General features: G+C 47.1%; 1 non-coding gene across 1 annotated transcript; it reads left to right on the forward strand.

The window, feature by feature from the left end:
* The first annotated feature begins 11,298 nt into the window (after positions 1-11,298).
* Positions 11,299-11,369, forward strand: TRNAE-UUC (transfer RNA glutamic acid (anticodon UUC)). Its single transcript has one exon. It is a non-coding gene; the product is annotated as a tRNA-Glu (tRNA).
* The last annotated feature ends 3,665 nt before the right edge of the window (positions 11,370-15,034 follow it).

Consider the following 15,034-nt stretch of genomic DNA (forward strand, 5'->3'; position numbering starts at 1 on the left):
AGTGTAAGCCCATTCATTTCAATGGCTTTGCACTGGAGTAACTGCATAGGATTGTGCTGTAAATCAGGACTAGTGCGGTGTAGTGGTTAAGAGTGGCAGACTCTAATCTGGAGAACCGGGTTTGATTCCCTACTCCTCCACATGAGCGGCAGACTCTAATCTGGAGAACTAGGTTTGTTTTCCCACTCCTACACAAGAAGCCTGCTGGGTGACATTGGGCTAGTCACAGCTCTTTCTGAGCTCTCTCAGTCTCACCTACCTCACAAGGTGCCGGTTGTGGGGAAGAGAAGGCGATTGTAAGCAGCTCTGAGACTCCTTAAGGGTAGAGAAAAGAAGGGTATAAAAACCAACTCTTCCTCTCCTTCTAAAACTGGCAAGTCAAAGGAATATTAACAAAATTTCTTTAACTCAAGCCTCTCCACCATCTGGAAAGATAGTTATAACAGCAAACAGAGCAAGCCAGAGATAGTCTGTCTGTGTTTGGTTAAAAAACCTGGTTCTTGCCTACAATATGGTGATGAGCCAAGTCTGACATCCCTTCCAATCCACCAAGATGCTGGACTCTTCCAATTCCCTCCTCTTTCAAAAGGGATTTGGGAACAAATTCAGCAACACCATAATCAGCCTATGAACTGCTGCTTGAAAGATGTAGCCCTGCATTGACAATATGATCACTACAATATCAGGTATATCCAATTAATTGATTGAGAGCCAGCATGGTATAGTGGTTAAGAGCAGTAGTTTGGAGCGGTGGACTCTGACCTGGAGAACCGGGTTTGATTCCCCACTCCTCCACATGAGCAGCGGAGGCTAATCTGGTGAACCGCGTTGGTTTCCCCTCTCCTACACATGAGCGGAGAACAGGGTTCGATTTCCCCACTCCTACACACGAAGCCAGTTGGGTTACCTTAGAGCTCTCTCAGCCTCACCTATCTCACAGGGTGTCTGTTGTGAGGAGGGGAAGAGAAAGTAGTTGTAAGGGGTAGAGAAAGTGGGCATATAAAAACCAACCCTCCTTCTTAATTCTACAACCACCTCTTTACTAATTGTGTGTGACTGTGTTTAAATTGCTTACAAGTTGCAGCCAACTTGGAGCAACCCTTAGTGAGATTTTCAAGGGAAGTGATTAAGCAGAGGTGGTTTACCATTGCCTTCCTCTGCAGAGTCTTCCTTATAGGTCTCCCTTCCAAGTACTGACCCAGCTTAGCTTCCGAGATCTGACAAGATTGGGCTATGGCAGCTATACCATTCCACATCCCCTTTACTAAGCAGCTCAAATAACCTAGCATAGCTTGAGCTCACCAGAGTTTGGAAGCTAAGTGGGGTTAGTAGTTGGATGGGAGTCACCAAGGAAGACTGGGGTAGCCTAAGCTCATGAAAGCTTGGACGCTAAACAGGGTTGGCCATGGTTAGTACTTGGATGGAAGACCACCAAGGAAGACTTGGGTATCCTGAGCTCATGAAAGCTTGGAAGCGAAGCAAGGTTGGCCATGGTTAGTAGTTGGATGGGAGGTCACCAAGGAAGACTGGGGTAGCCTGAGCTCCTCAAAGCTTGGAAGCTAAGCAGGGTTGGCCATGGTTAGTAGTTGGATGGGAGGCCACCAAGGAAAACTGCGGTTGCTATGTAGAGAAAGGCAATAGCTTGTCTCTGGCCTGGAACACCAGCGGATGGGATCACCATGAATCGGTTGCAACTCGACAGCATATTCTTCTTACTAATTAACTTTTCACATACATAATTTCCAGTTGGCAAGATTATTCGAGGCCAGAAATGCTTATCCAGCACCCTCTGCTGTTAAAGTTCATTTACTGATTCCGCCCCTTCCTGGCTAAACCACCCAGTTCCTGGGTGTTGCCCCAGCGAGGAGGAGAAGGAGAAGAAGAGGGGTTGGTTTTATATGTCGACTTTCTCTACCACTTAAGGCAGAATCAAACCAGTTTACAATCACCTTCCCCTCCCCACAAAAGACACCCTGTGAGGGAGGTGGGGCTGTGAGAGCTCTAAGAGAGCTGTGACTTGGCCAAGGTCACCCAGATGGCTTTATGTGGAGGAGTGGTGAGACCAACCCAGTTCACCAGATTAGCATCAACTGCTCATGTGGAGGGGTGGGGAATTGAACCCGGTTCTCCAGATTAGAGTCCACTGGTCCACACCACCCTATTTAAGGAGTCTCAAAGTGGCTTACAATTGCCTTCTCTTTTTCTCCCCACAACAGACACATGTGAGGTAGATGGGGCTGAGAGGGTTCAGAGAGAACTGTGACTAGCCCAAGGTCACCGAGCTGGCTTCATGTGTAGGAGTGGGGAAACCAACCTGATTCTCCAGATTAGAGTCCGCCGCTCATGTGTAGGAGTGGGGAAACCAACCCGGTTCACCAGATTAACATCCGCCACTCATATGGAGGAGTGGGGAATTGAACCTGGAAGAGAAAAGGCCAGGTTCGTTACATCCCTAGCTAGTCCATTTAAGTCAGGCCTCATAAGCCTCCTGCAGATAAGCTTAGCAGAAACACTGGAGCGGGCCATTAGTTTCCTCCCTGACTTGGTCATAGCATCATTTTCCAAAGATCCTTCCCTCACCTCCCCGGTCATCCGTGCAGCTGAGATGATTCCGGGACATGCTGGGAGGGCTGGGATTTAAAAATAACTGTTCTTATATCCTCCGAGAAGACACACAAAGCCGAGGCTTCTGTTCTGGCTAATAAAGATTTCATTCTCCCCGACTTTGCTTCTTCATCAGCCTTGTGGCGGTAACAGGTGGCAGAAGTCCCCCAGCCCTTTCCCAAGGCAATTAAATCTTTATCATGGAGAGAGGGTAGCGGAGATTTTTAAAATCTCCCGTAGTGTACGGAGGCCTTTCTTTCACTCCGGTTCTCCCTAACGCTCCCTGGAGCCTGAAAGCGACTTGGGTAATGAGTCTTCTGAAGATCCCACAGCACTTTCTTGCGCCGTGTCTTCTAAGGGCAGCGTTCTATTTTTAGAAACGGACTGCAGATTAAAATTTTAATTTATACAACATGGGCCGCCCATTCCTGAGCTCGGGGGCCGAAAGAGCTCAGGAGGTGCGCGAGTGGCAGTACTGGCATCTGGGCCTCTTATGCCAGCACCAGGGCCACTTGCGCCACCGAGAGAGGCAGGGACGCTGGCATGGGGCGCTCACGCCAGCCTCCCTGCACTGGCACGGCAGCACAGCCCTGGGACACCGGCTTGGCCTCCCAACGACGTCCCAATGGCACAAATCCCTGTGCCATCATCCCAGGGGGTGTTCCAGGGGTGACCCCTTTCAGGCTGGGAATGCCCCCTCCAGCAACAGCGTTGCTGCGCCAGGTTTTTCCTAGTGCAGCCTCGCCGTTTTCAATGGGAGGAAATGCCCCATTTCCCCCAATATTTTAAAAGACTTCTTTTAGCCTGTTGGCGGCCTGGAAACTGCTTTGGAGGTTGCATGGTGCAAAGCTCAGGAATTAGCTGTTACTCCTTCAGATCTCCCAGCTTCCCAATCCCCACCCCGCAATCACATCTAATTTTCTGCAAGAAAGTATTTTACGCTGGGCCCAGGAGGGGGGGGGGGAAACTCCATCCATTCAGAAGGAAGAACGTGAAGCACGAGATTGGGGCTCCATGTTTGCCAAAATCAGAGAGAATAGCAGTAGAAAAGAGCAACAGGGTGTGAGTTTCCGTTAGCCACAGCTCACTTCTTCAGAGATGGCTAGATTGTGAGTCCACCTATCCTTAAGTATAGAGGAGTGAATTAGATGCACAATGGCAATGTAAATGTCAAAAGAGAGTAAATGACATTAGCAGGTGAGATTATTTTAGGTGTGATATGCAGAGGGGTAGTAGGCATGGAGAAATCAGCATTGGTAATGAGACAGGAATCCCAGATCTCTATTCAATCCAGGAGAATGCAGAGTCTTTGTTAGTCTTTAAGGTGCTACTGGACTCTTGCTCTTTTCTACTACTATTGACAAACTAGCAGCCACACACACACACACATGGGGTTTCCAGGTCCCTCTTTGCCTCTGGCAGGAGGTTTTTGGGGCCGAGCCTGAGGAGGGGGACTGGGGAGGGGAGGGACTTCAATGCCATAGAATCAAATTGGCAAGGCAGCCATTTTCTCCAGGTGAACTGATCTCTGTCGGCAGGAGATCAGTTGTAATAGCTGCCGATCTCCAGCTAGTACCTGGAGGTTGGCAACCCTACTTACAGGGCCTGCGGAACTGTGTTAGGTCCCGCACTCTTGGTCCCCCATTCTTACATGGTATATTCTGCTTTAGTCTTTTCCCAGGCTGTTTCAATCAAAGCCCCTGTGTTGTTCAAAAGAGTTTGCTGTTTAGCCCAAGGCAGCATTCAAACATGGTCATAAGGCCAAGCAGCTCCAGTCAAAAGCATAATACAAAAATACAATTTAAAACCACAGGCTCTGAACAGAGCAGTAAACAGTGCATTGATCATCTATCAGAAAAAGCAGTTAATGGCCAACATAAAACTATACCACTCAGGAGGAGGACCATGGAAAAGAGCATTCTTGCAAAGGGGCAACAGAACTAACAAATGCTTTCTGAATGTTCTTTGGGGGGGGAGACTGAGTCCTGTATTTTCAATTTGCTATGATGAATGAATATCCTCACTGTTATTTATTGACTCGTAAGCCATTCCAACTTGCGGATGTGAAATTAGCACTTGGTAAAGTCAAACATTCAGTGCATAAACAGCAAAACACAGCCCGGGAATTATTGCTGACCATAAAATTTGAACGAAACCAGGAGGAACACCAGCAAGGATATAGATCAGTGATCCCTGACATAGCCCCCGTGGGGTCTGCCAAAGCGTTTCTTGGCACCCTCTTGCTTCTTAATACTCAGGGGTAAAATCCAAATGATCTTGAATGGAAGGGGGGGGAGGCCAGATGAATAGCAGAGTACAGAGCTCCTGCTGGCCGGCAGAATCACAGCTAGCCGTGGATACAGATTCACTGACGCATCTGGACTTGGCAGTGGAAAAGAAGCAGAAGAAGAAGCAGAAGAAGAAAGGAAGGCCTCCTTCATTTCCTGTAGCTCTTGTTAGTGACAATGGGAACACATGGGCATGAACACATGAAGCTGCCTTAACTTGAATCAGATCATTTGTCTATTTAGGTCCATGCTATCTACTCAGACTGGTAGTGGCTCTCCAGGGTCAAAGGCAGAGGTCTTTCACATCACCTACCCATGCGGTGTAGTGGTTAAGAGCAGTGGGCTGTAATCTGGTGAACTGGATTTGATTCCCCACTCCTCCACATGAGCGGCGGACTCTAATCTGGTGGACCGGGTTCAATTCCCCACCTCTCCACATGAGTGACAGACTCTAATCTGGAAAGCGTGGTTTGATTCCCCACATCTACACATGAAGCCAGCTGTGTGGCCTTGGGCTAGTCACAGTTCTCTTCAAACTCTCTCAGCCCCACCTACCTCACAAGATGTCTGTTGTGCAGAGGGGAAGGGAAGGTGATTGTAAGCCTGTTTGATTCTCCTTAAAGGTAGAGAAAATCAGGGTATAAAAACCAACTCTTCTCTTCTTCTTCTTCTTCTAGCTGGAGATGCCAGGGATTGAACATGGGACCTTCTGCTTTCCCAGCAGATGCTTTAGCCCTAAGAAATGGCCCCCTCCCCACACATGAAGCTGCCTTCTATTGAATCAGACCTTTGGCCCATCAAAGTCAATATTGTCTTCTCAGACTGGCAGCGGTTCTCCGGGGGCTCAGGCAGAGGTCTTTCACCGCCTACCTCCTGATCCAGGGATTGAACCTGGGACCTTCTGCATGCCAAGCAGATGCTCTGCCAGTGAGCCACAGCCCCTTCCCAGTAGTTTTATTAAACATTTTTAGCTCTTAAGACTGTTTTTTATCTATTTAATTGTTGAATGTAAATTTTGTCCATTCATCAAACTCTCTTTACGGAAAGGTATCTGATAAATACAGTCCATCTCTAACCTCATGGTTCCTCCAGCTCAATGAGAACGCTTCTTAGACTGAGCTCTTAGATCACCACAGAAACAGTTGCCTGAGGAAATTTCCTCCCAATAATATTAATAGATCTGCCTGCATATGTGGGAGTGTAAAAATATTGATAGATATTTCATGCCTTAGACATTCTCAGCAACCTAAAGATGGCTCTCACAGCCTGTTGGTGGGGGTACTGATCTTACAGACACGTACTGAGCTTTAACTCATACAAGCCTAGAGAGAAACAAGCCTTTTTTATATATTTTTATCTTCAAGAGATGCCTGATTCAGGAATGGATGTTTGTTCCCAAGGTTTAGGGGAGGGGCCTTGGCTTAAAGGCAGAGCATCTGCTTGGCATGCAGAAAGCTCCAGGTTCAATCCCTGGAAAGAAGAAGAAGGAGAAGAAGAGTTGGTTTTTATATGTCGGCTTTCTCCACCACTTAAGGAAGAATCAAACCAGCTTACAATCACCTTCCCTTCACCTCCCCACAACAGATACCAACTCTCCTCCTTTTTCTTCTTCTTCTAAACCCCAGAAGAGAATGGCTGTACCAACATGGAGGAAGCATTCTGGAGCGTTCCCATGGATGGAGCTGCCTTTAGGCAGCTTCCGCAACCCTTTTGGCCTGGGAACGCCCCTAGGGTGATTTTGGTGGTGCAGCCTCACTTTTCTCAATGAGGAATTACCCCCCTTTTTTAAATTCCTTTTTTTTTTATTCCACAGAGATCGGGGAGCCTCAGAGGAGGCCAGAAATCTATCCCCCCCTTTAGGAATGCGCTGCCCATGATATATGTGTTAAGTTTGGATGCTGTAGAAGTTTCCCAGAATTTACATCCCATCCACATGCAAGCTGTTTTCTCAAACATCTCTTAATTTTGACATGCGCCGGGAAAGTCACATGAAAGTCAGTAAAGCTTTTATACTGTCTGTGGAAATATACATCGATACATTCAGCTTTCAGTTTTGAAAGGCTTAACTCTGTGGACCAAGGCAAAAGTTTCTCGAGAATTGGCCCAATCTCAGTGAAATGCGGGTTTTGTTTTGTCCCCGACACTGGTTAGTGCTCGGGCTGGAAATAAGACATGACATTTTGGAGAGCATAAGATCCATTAAAATATAAAATATTTAATAAATATGTAAATTGGTCAAGCTGCTTCCCCTCCAGAAAAGCTCTGTGACGGCGTTGTCCATCTTGCTTTACATCCTCCATTCACGACAGAAATATGTTAAGAGGATCACAGATGGATTTTTTTAATGAAGTTAAAGTTGAACAAGGACTTTAATCTTTCAAGCAAGAGGGTTTTTCATCTCCATGTATAATTCCTTCCCATTTTTTTCCCCTCAGCTGGGGCATTAGCAATCACCTGTCTGGAACATTTTTGAATGCAAAAAATTGTGATCTGGAATTATATTCCACAAGTTATGCAAACAGAACTTTCAGAGGATGATGAAGAAGAGTTGGTTTTTACAAGCTGACTTTCTCTACCTTTTAAGGAGAATCAAGCTGGCTTACTACCTCCTTCCCTTCCTCTTCCCACAACAGACACCATGTGAGGTAGGTGAGGCTGAGAAAGCTCAGAGAGAACTGTGACTAGCCCAAGGTCACCCAGCTGGCTTTGTGTGTAGGAGTGGGGAAACCAACCCGGTTCACCAGATTAGAGTCCGCCGCTCATGTGGAGGAGTGGGGAATCAAACCCGGTTCTCCAGATCAGAGTCCACCAGTCTTAACCACTACACCACACTGTATGTGATGAAGGTGGTAGAGAAAGGGGGGAAATGCCCATTTTGGTCAGTGATTGTTTTGGTCCCATACAGTGTGAGTCTGCCTCTGAAGAAGGCTTGGAGGAAAATGTGTTAGCGTTGCCACAGCTGAGTCAAGCGTCACATGAACACATGAAGCTGCCTTATACTGAACCAGACCCTTGGTCCATCAAAGTCAGTATTGTCTACTCAGACCAGCAGCGGCTCTCCAGGGTCTCAGGTAGAGGTCTTTCATATCACCTACTTGCCTAGTGCCCTGACCTGGATGGCCCAGGCTAGACTGATCTCATCGGATCTCAGAAGCTAAGCAGGGTCAGCCCTGGTTAGTATTTGGATGGGAGACCACCAAGGACCAGGGTTGCTGTGCAGAGGAAGGCACTGGCAAACCACCTCTGTTAGCCTCTTGCCATGAAAACCCCAAAAGGGGTCGCCATAAGTCGGCTGCAACTTGAAGGCACTTTACACACAGACACTTGCCTAGTCCCTTTAACTGGAGATGCAGGGGAAAGACCATGGACAGCTCCCAGTGCAATCTATCCAGATCATTGGTTCAGACCAGCAAAGCTGCCTGTTTTGGCAGCCCTTGGAGTACCTTGGTGAAGATGCTGTACTTCTAGTAGTCTTAATCCTAAACTCTTAATCTGGTCTCTGGCAGCTTCTTCTAAGAACTGGTTCACGTGTTATAAAGTCACTACGGCCACTGCCAGGACTTTCAATCAGGCACATCCTGAAAGTTCTAGGCTTAGAACTCACATGAACACACACAAAGCTGCCTTATACTGAATCAGACCCCTCTTGGTCCATCAAAGTCAGTATTGTCTACTCAGACCGGCAGCGGCTCTCCAGGGTCTCAGTCAGAGGTCTTTCACATCACCTACTTGCCTGGTCCCTTTAACTGGAGTTGCTGGGGATTGAATTTGAGATGGTCTGCATACCAAGCAGATGCTCTACCGCTGAGCCATAGTCCCTCCCTCCCTTAATTCCTAGATGTGCAGGGCCCAACTTGTGTCATGGAAGAAGAAGAAGAAGATTAAGAAGAAGAAGAGTTGGCTTTTATACCCTGATTTTAATCTGTCTTTATGGAGTCTGAAACCAGCTTACAATCGCCTTCCCGTCCTCTCCCCAGTACCTTGTGAGGTAGGTGGGGCTGAGAGAGTTGGAGAGAACTGTGACTAGCCCAAGGTCACCCAGTAGGCTTCATGTGTAAGAGTGGGGAAACCAACCCGGTTCACCAGATTAGCCTCCACCACTCATGTGGAGGAATGGGGAATCAAACCCGGTCCTCCAGATCAGAGTCCACTGCTTCAAACCACCGCTGTTAACCACTACACCACACTGGCTCTCTTGCTGGAGCGTAAGGCTTCTTCCCAGTGCCCTGTTCCTGTTCTGAAATTGTCCCAGAGAAGAAACCATTTTTTTCCATACTAGGAGAACTTACTTGTACCGATGGCCACATGTATAAGTTTTCCAGTGGGGAGAGCAGGAGGGAGGGCAGCATGATATAGCCCAATCTCATCAGATCTCAGAAGCTAAGCATGGACAATGGATGGGAGACCACCAAGGAAGACTTTGCAGAGGAAGGTGATGGCAAACCACCTATACTTCTCGCGTGCCTTGAAAGCTCCTTGCTGGGGTCGCCATAAATCAGTTGTGACTTGATGTATGTAATGGAAGAAGAAGAAGAAGAAGAGTTGGTTTTTATATGCCACCTTTCTCTACCACTTAAGGCAGAATCAAACCGGCTTACAATCACCTTCCCTTCCCCTCCCACAACAGACACCCTGTGAGGTAGGCGGGGCTGAGAGAGTGTGAGGAAGAGTGGGGAGTGGGGAAACAAATCCAGTTCACCAGATTAGCATCTGCTGCTCATGTGGAGGAGTGGAGAATCAAACCCAGTTCTCTAGATCAGAGTCCACAGCTCCAACCACCACACTTAACCACTACACCATGCTGGCTCTGGACCAAACAGTGGCTCCCCAGGGCAGTTTCAGGTCAGGAAAATGACAGGGTGGGGGCTTAGCCACTGTTTGGTTCAGAGCCAGCGTGGTGTAGTGGTTAAGAGCGGTGGTTGGAGCAGTGGACTCTGATCTGGAGAACTGGGTTTGATTCCCCCCTTCTCTTTGCACACCCTGATCTGAATTGAGCTCCCCTGTGTCTAGGAACTGGATGTTGAGCACAAAGGTGGGAGTTTGAGTGGTAAACGGCCCCTTGTGATGCAGCACTTCTGGTTGTAAACCGGAAGTGACGTGATCGCGGCACTGCGGCCATGCACGAGCAATCTTGCCTCACCTTGGCCCCAAACACCTCTCACTGGAGGAGAGGGGAGACCTGGCATGTCTAACAAGAGATGAGCTGACGTGGTTTGCCATTGCCTTCCTCTAGTGACATGCCCTTAACTCAAGGACCTGACATCACCAATACCTAGGGCCATTGCTCCAAACTACTCTTTAGTACAATGTAAATTGGAAACTAGAGGAAACAATCGTGTCTAACATTGCTTGGCTGGCTTCTGGGCAGGGGCTCTCTGTTCTCCGGAGGAGGGGAGTGTTTGACAGCAAAGGATATTTGTGTTGGCAGCCCTGTTTGAGCCTTGTTCCAAGAGCCAAATCGGTAAACATGATTTTCCCTCCCACCAGGTGCAGGCATAGATCATCAGAAAGTGCCAACTTCCATGTACGGGACAAGTACAGATCAGAGAGAGCAGAGCCATAAATTAACACGTACCCAGGAAGCTAATAGAAATGTATTGATGGGCATGCAAACCAGGCCAAACTGAGAGACGAGAAAGCAGCAGCAGCAGCTGTCCTAGACTGTTCCATCACAAACATGAGAAAAGCCCTGCTGGATCAGACCAAGGCCCATCAAGCCCAGCAGTCTGTTCACACAGCGGCCAACCAGGTGCCTCTAGGAAGCCCACAAACAAGATGACTTGAGCAGCATTATCCTGCCTGTATTTCACAGCACCTCATATAATAGGCATGCTCCTCTGATCTTGGAAAGAATACATATGTACCATGACTTGTATCCATTTTGACCAGCCATGGATAGCCCTCTCCTCCATTAACATGTCCATTCCTCTCTTAAAGCCTTTTAAGTTGACAGCCATCACCACATCCTGGGGCAAGGAGTTCCACAATTTAACTATGTGTTGTGTGAAGAAATACTTCATTTTATCAGTTTTGAATCCCTCACCTCCAGCTTCAGCAGATGACCCCATATTCTAGTATTACGAGAGAGGGAGAAAAGCTTCTCCCTGTTCACTCTCTCCATACCATGCATAATTTTATAGATTTCTATTTTATAAATTTCTTAACATCCTTCTTCCCAAGCTAAATAGAGCAGTTACTCCAGCCCCCTGATCATTTTGGTTGCTTTTTCTGGCACCTTCTCAAGCTCTACAATATTCTTTTTTAGGTGTGGTGACCAGAACTGTACACAGTATTCCAAGTGGAATATGGAATATATATATACTCTACATAAATAAAATACAGAAATTATAACCCAAACTGGGTCCTTAAGTTTTTTTAAAAAAAATCCTGCCAAGTATAAGTGGAGGGACCATGGCTCAGTGGTAGAGCATCTGCTTTTCATGCAGAAGGTCCCAGGTTCAATCCCCGGCATCTCCAGTTAAAAAAGGATCAGGTAGAAGGTGATTTGAAAGACCTCTACCTGTGACACTGGAGAGCTGCTGCCAGTCTGAGCAGACAGTACTGAGTTTGTTGGACCAATGGTCCGATTCAGTGTAAGGCAGCTTCATATATCTTCACTGTAGACTTCCTTGCTAGAATTCAGTCCTGACAATGCCAGTCTAAGGAGACAATGCTGACTTACATAGACCAATGGCCTGATTCAGTATGAGGCAGAATCATGTGTTCATGTATACTTCCAGAGTGGTGTGATGGTTAAGAGTGGTGGTTTGGAGCGGTGGACTCTGATCTGGAGAACTGGGTTTGATTCCCCACTCCTCCACATGAGCAGTGGAGGCTAATCTGGTGAACTGGATTTGTTTCCCCACTCCTGCACATGAAGCCAGCTGGGTGACCTTGGGCTAGTCACAGCTCTCTCAGCCCCACCTACCTCACAGGGTGAAGTTGTGGGGAGGGGGAGGGAAGGTGTTTGTAAGCTGCTTTGATTCTTCCTGAAGTGGTAAGAGAAAATCGGCATATGAAAACCAACTCTCCTCCTCCTCCTCCTCTCCTGCAATAGAGATGGAGAAATTAAGCATGACCATTGGTTTGAAAGTTTAGCGTCCAACAAATAATCCCTTGTATAATGCGCGCACCCTCGTAATACTGCAAGGAGAGCACACCATGAACTTCTGAGTTATGGACGTGTCACAGAAGGTCTTTAAAACCCGCAAGCAATATTTACAATACATGCAAAAGAGAGTCGCGGCGCCAATCGAAACACGCCTGATGAAATCATAACTCAGTCAGCCAAATTGGCACTAATGACCAGGAGAGGCGTTTTTGCCGTTGCTAAATGTTAATATCGGGAAGTAAAAAAAACCAAACACAATTTATAAAAAGGAGGGCTGCTCCATCTCACCGCACACTTCCTGTTTGTTTATTACTGACAAGTGTAGTTTAGGCTCAATTATTTATAGCCATATTTCACTGCAGGCTAGCCAATGTTTGGGAGTCTGCATTTCGTTTCCGTCATGCCTTCTGGCTAATGCATCACCTGGCTGTCGTACCTTCTCCTTATTCTTTGAGCTCAGCCAAGGTGGTCCCCAGATTCAAGCATCTGTCTTCAAAGGAAGGAAGAAGCTACAGAAGAAGAGTCAGAAAAGTTTCTTCACCAAAAGCTGGAGGCTCTCCCAGCAATGTGATAGAATAATTGAATCATAGAGTTGGAAGGTAACACTAGGGTCATCTAGTCCAACCCCCTGCACAATGCAGAAAAATCACAACTACCCCTCCCTACCCCTGCAAGAACCCCTGCTCTATGCCAAGAAGATGGCAAAGAGCCCTCCAGGATCCCTGGCAAATCTGGCCTGGAGGAAAGTTGCTTCCTGACCCCAAAGTGGTGATCGGCATTACCCTGGGCATGTAAGAAAGGGCCACCAGAGCCAAACCCTGGCACAAACCTTCCTGCCCTCTCTCTCATAATCTGCCTAAGTTCACACAATCAGCATTGCTGACAGATGGCCACCTAGCCTTTGCTTAAAAACTTCCAAAGGAGAGCCCACCACCTCCTGAGGAAGCCTGTTCCACTGAGGATCTTCAAACTATCTGTGCGATCTGAAAATGGACAACTCAGATCCTAGTCTAAATCTTGAAGACTTTAAGGTTTGGGGAGGGACAGGGACATCAGTATCTGGGGTTGGAGCCTGAGGAGGGCAGAGTTTGGGGAAGGTAAAGACTCCTGCCTAGTATAATGCCATACCAGAGGCCACCCTTCAAAGCAGCCACCTTCTCCGGAGGAGCTGACTTATGTCATCTGAAGATCAGCTGTCATTCCAGGACAACTCCAGGCCCCACCTGGAGTTTAATAAAAGCAATATTCATGCCAAATGGGCTAATCAAAAAATACAAACAGCACAGTGGCCAAACGGATATGAAAGTATTAGTGAACTCTATTGCAGAAGCAGACAGACCCAAGCACAAACAAGGGTACAGATACAATGTATCATGTAACATACGTGTGCCAAATTACCAAGAATCAGTTCCAATGCATATACAATTAGCAAATGTACTACGTATGCCAAAACAATTGTACAAGATCGTTTTGAAGGAACGAAGGAACGCTGAGTGTTATATTGGTCAATTTCAACTCTGCACACAATTACATGCGACTGATGAAGATTTCTGAACGGGATTAGCAACCGGACTCTCCTTTCACATTTTGTATACATGCTGGAATTGATCATGAGAGGTTGTTTGTGTACATAGGAACAACCATCACCATCATATAAATATTTGGACTTATTATAACGTTTTGGCATACGTAGCACGTTTGCTAATTGTATATGCGTTGAAACTGATTCTTGATAATTTGGCACACATTGTATGTTACATGATACTTTGCATCTGTACCCTTGTTTGTGCTTGGGTCTGTCTGCTTCTGCATTAGATTTCACTAGCACTTTCATATCCATTTGGCCACTGTGCTGTTTGAATTTTTTTTGCCAACCTGGAGGTTGGCAACCTTTCTGTCACAGCCAGGTCACTCATTACACATGCAGATTGGGAGTGAGCGCGCAGCCCAGACTTAGGTGTTTTATTCATGGTCGCTTTAACCTCCTTTATTCCCTGTTTCAGCCAGGATCAAATTGTTCAGTATGCACGATAGCTCATTCCTTGGAAGCTCAACGCTGTTTCTATGCAAAACACACCCAGCTTTTCCTGTTCCTCTTCTGGTCCAAATTAAACTGTTCATCCTGGCTCATTCCAGAGTCACAGAGAGTGCATACTCTGTTCTCGGGTTGAGCTTCCCCGTGCCATCACACCCCACCCTTTTCCAACCCCCTCCTCAAAGCAGCATGCCCATAGTTAAACAGGGGGAAACCGAAGATTGGCTTCTCTCACAGTCAATCACAAAGCAGTGTGTAAAGAGGCGGGGATTCAAGTGCTTCCTGCGGGCTCTAATCTGGTAAACAAGGATTGATTCCCCACTCCTCCACATGAAGCCTGCTGGGTGACCTTGGGCTAGTCACAGGTCTCTCCAAACTCTCTTAGCTAGGGTTGCCAGGTCTCTCTTCTCCCCCAGCAGGAGGTTTTTGGGGCAAAGCCTGAGGAGACAGGATTTGGGGAGGGGAGGGACTTAGAGTCCAATTGCCAAAGTGGCCATTTTCTCCAGGTGAACTGATCTCTATCAGCAGGAGATCAGTTGTAATAGCAGGAGATCTCCAGCTAGTACCTGGAGGTTGGCAACCCTAAGCCCCACCTACCTCACAAGGTGTCTGTTGTGGAGAGGGGAAGGGAAAGTGATTGTAAGCGGTTGGAGACTCTTTAAAAGTAGAGAAAATCGGGGTATAAAAACCAACCCTTCCTCTTATATTTTGCGGTCATTAGGTTGGATCTGGCCACATTTTCCAGCCGATCTAGCTCAATTTCCCTCCTTACCATAGCCCTTACCACACATGGCTTTTGCCCCTGGAAATCCCAAGATTCCCAGTGTAGCTTTTTGGGTGGTCAAAGGGGACTGCCCTCTCCCTTTTCCCCCAGCAGGGAAATTGCTTGGATCTAACCCATCGAGCAGTCTGCTAGTCCCCATTTTGCCGGTGTCATTCTCTATTTGTTCTTAGGCATGAATGTGTATTTATTTCCATTTGGGAAACCTAATCTCC

Source organism: Euleptes europaea, chromosome 8 (genome assembly GCF_029931775.1).
Source record: "Euleptes europaea isolate rEulEur1 chromosome 8, rEulEur1.hap1, whole genome shotgun sequence".
In the NCBI taxonomy this organism is placed as follows: Eukaryota; Metazoa; Chordata; class Lepidosauria; order Squamata; family Sphaerodactylidae; genus Euleptes; species Euleptes europaea.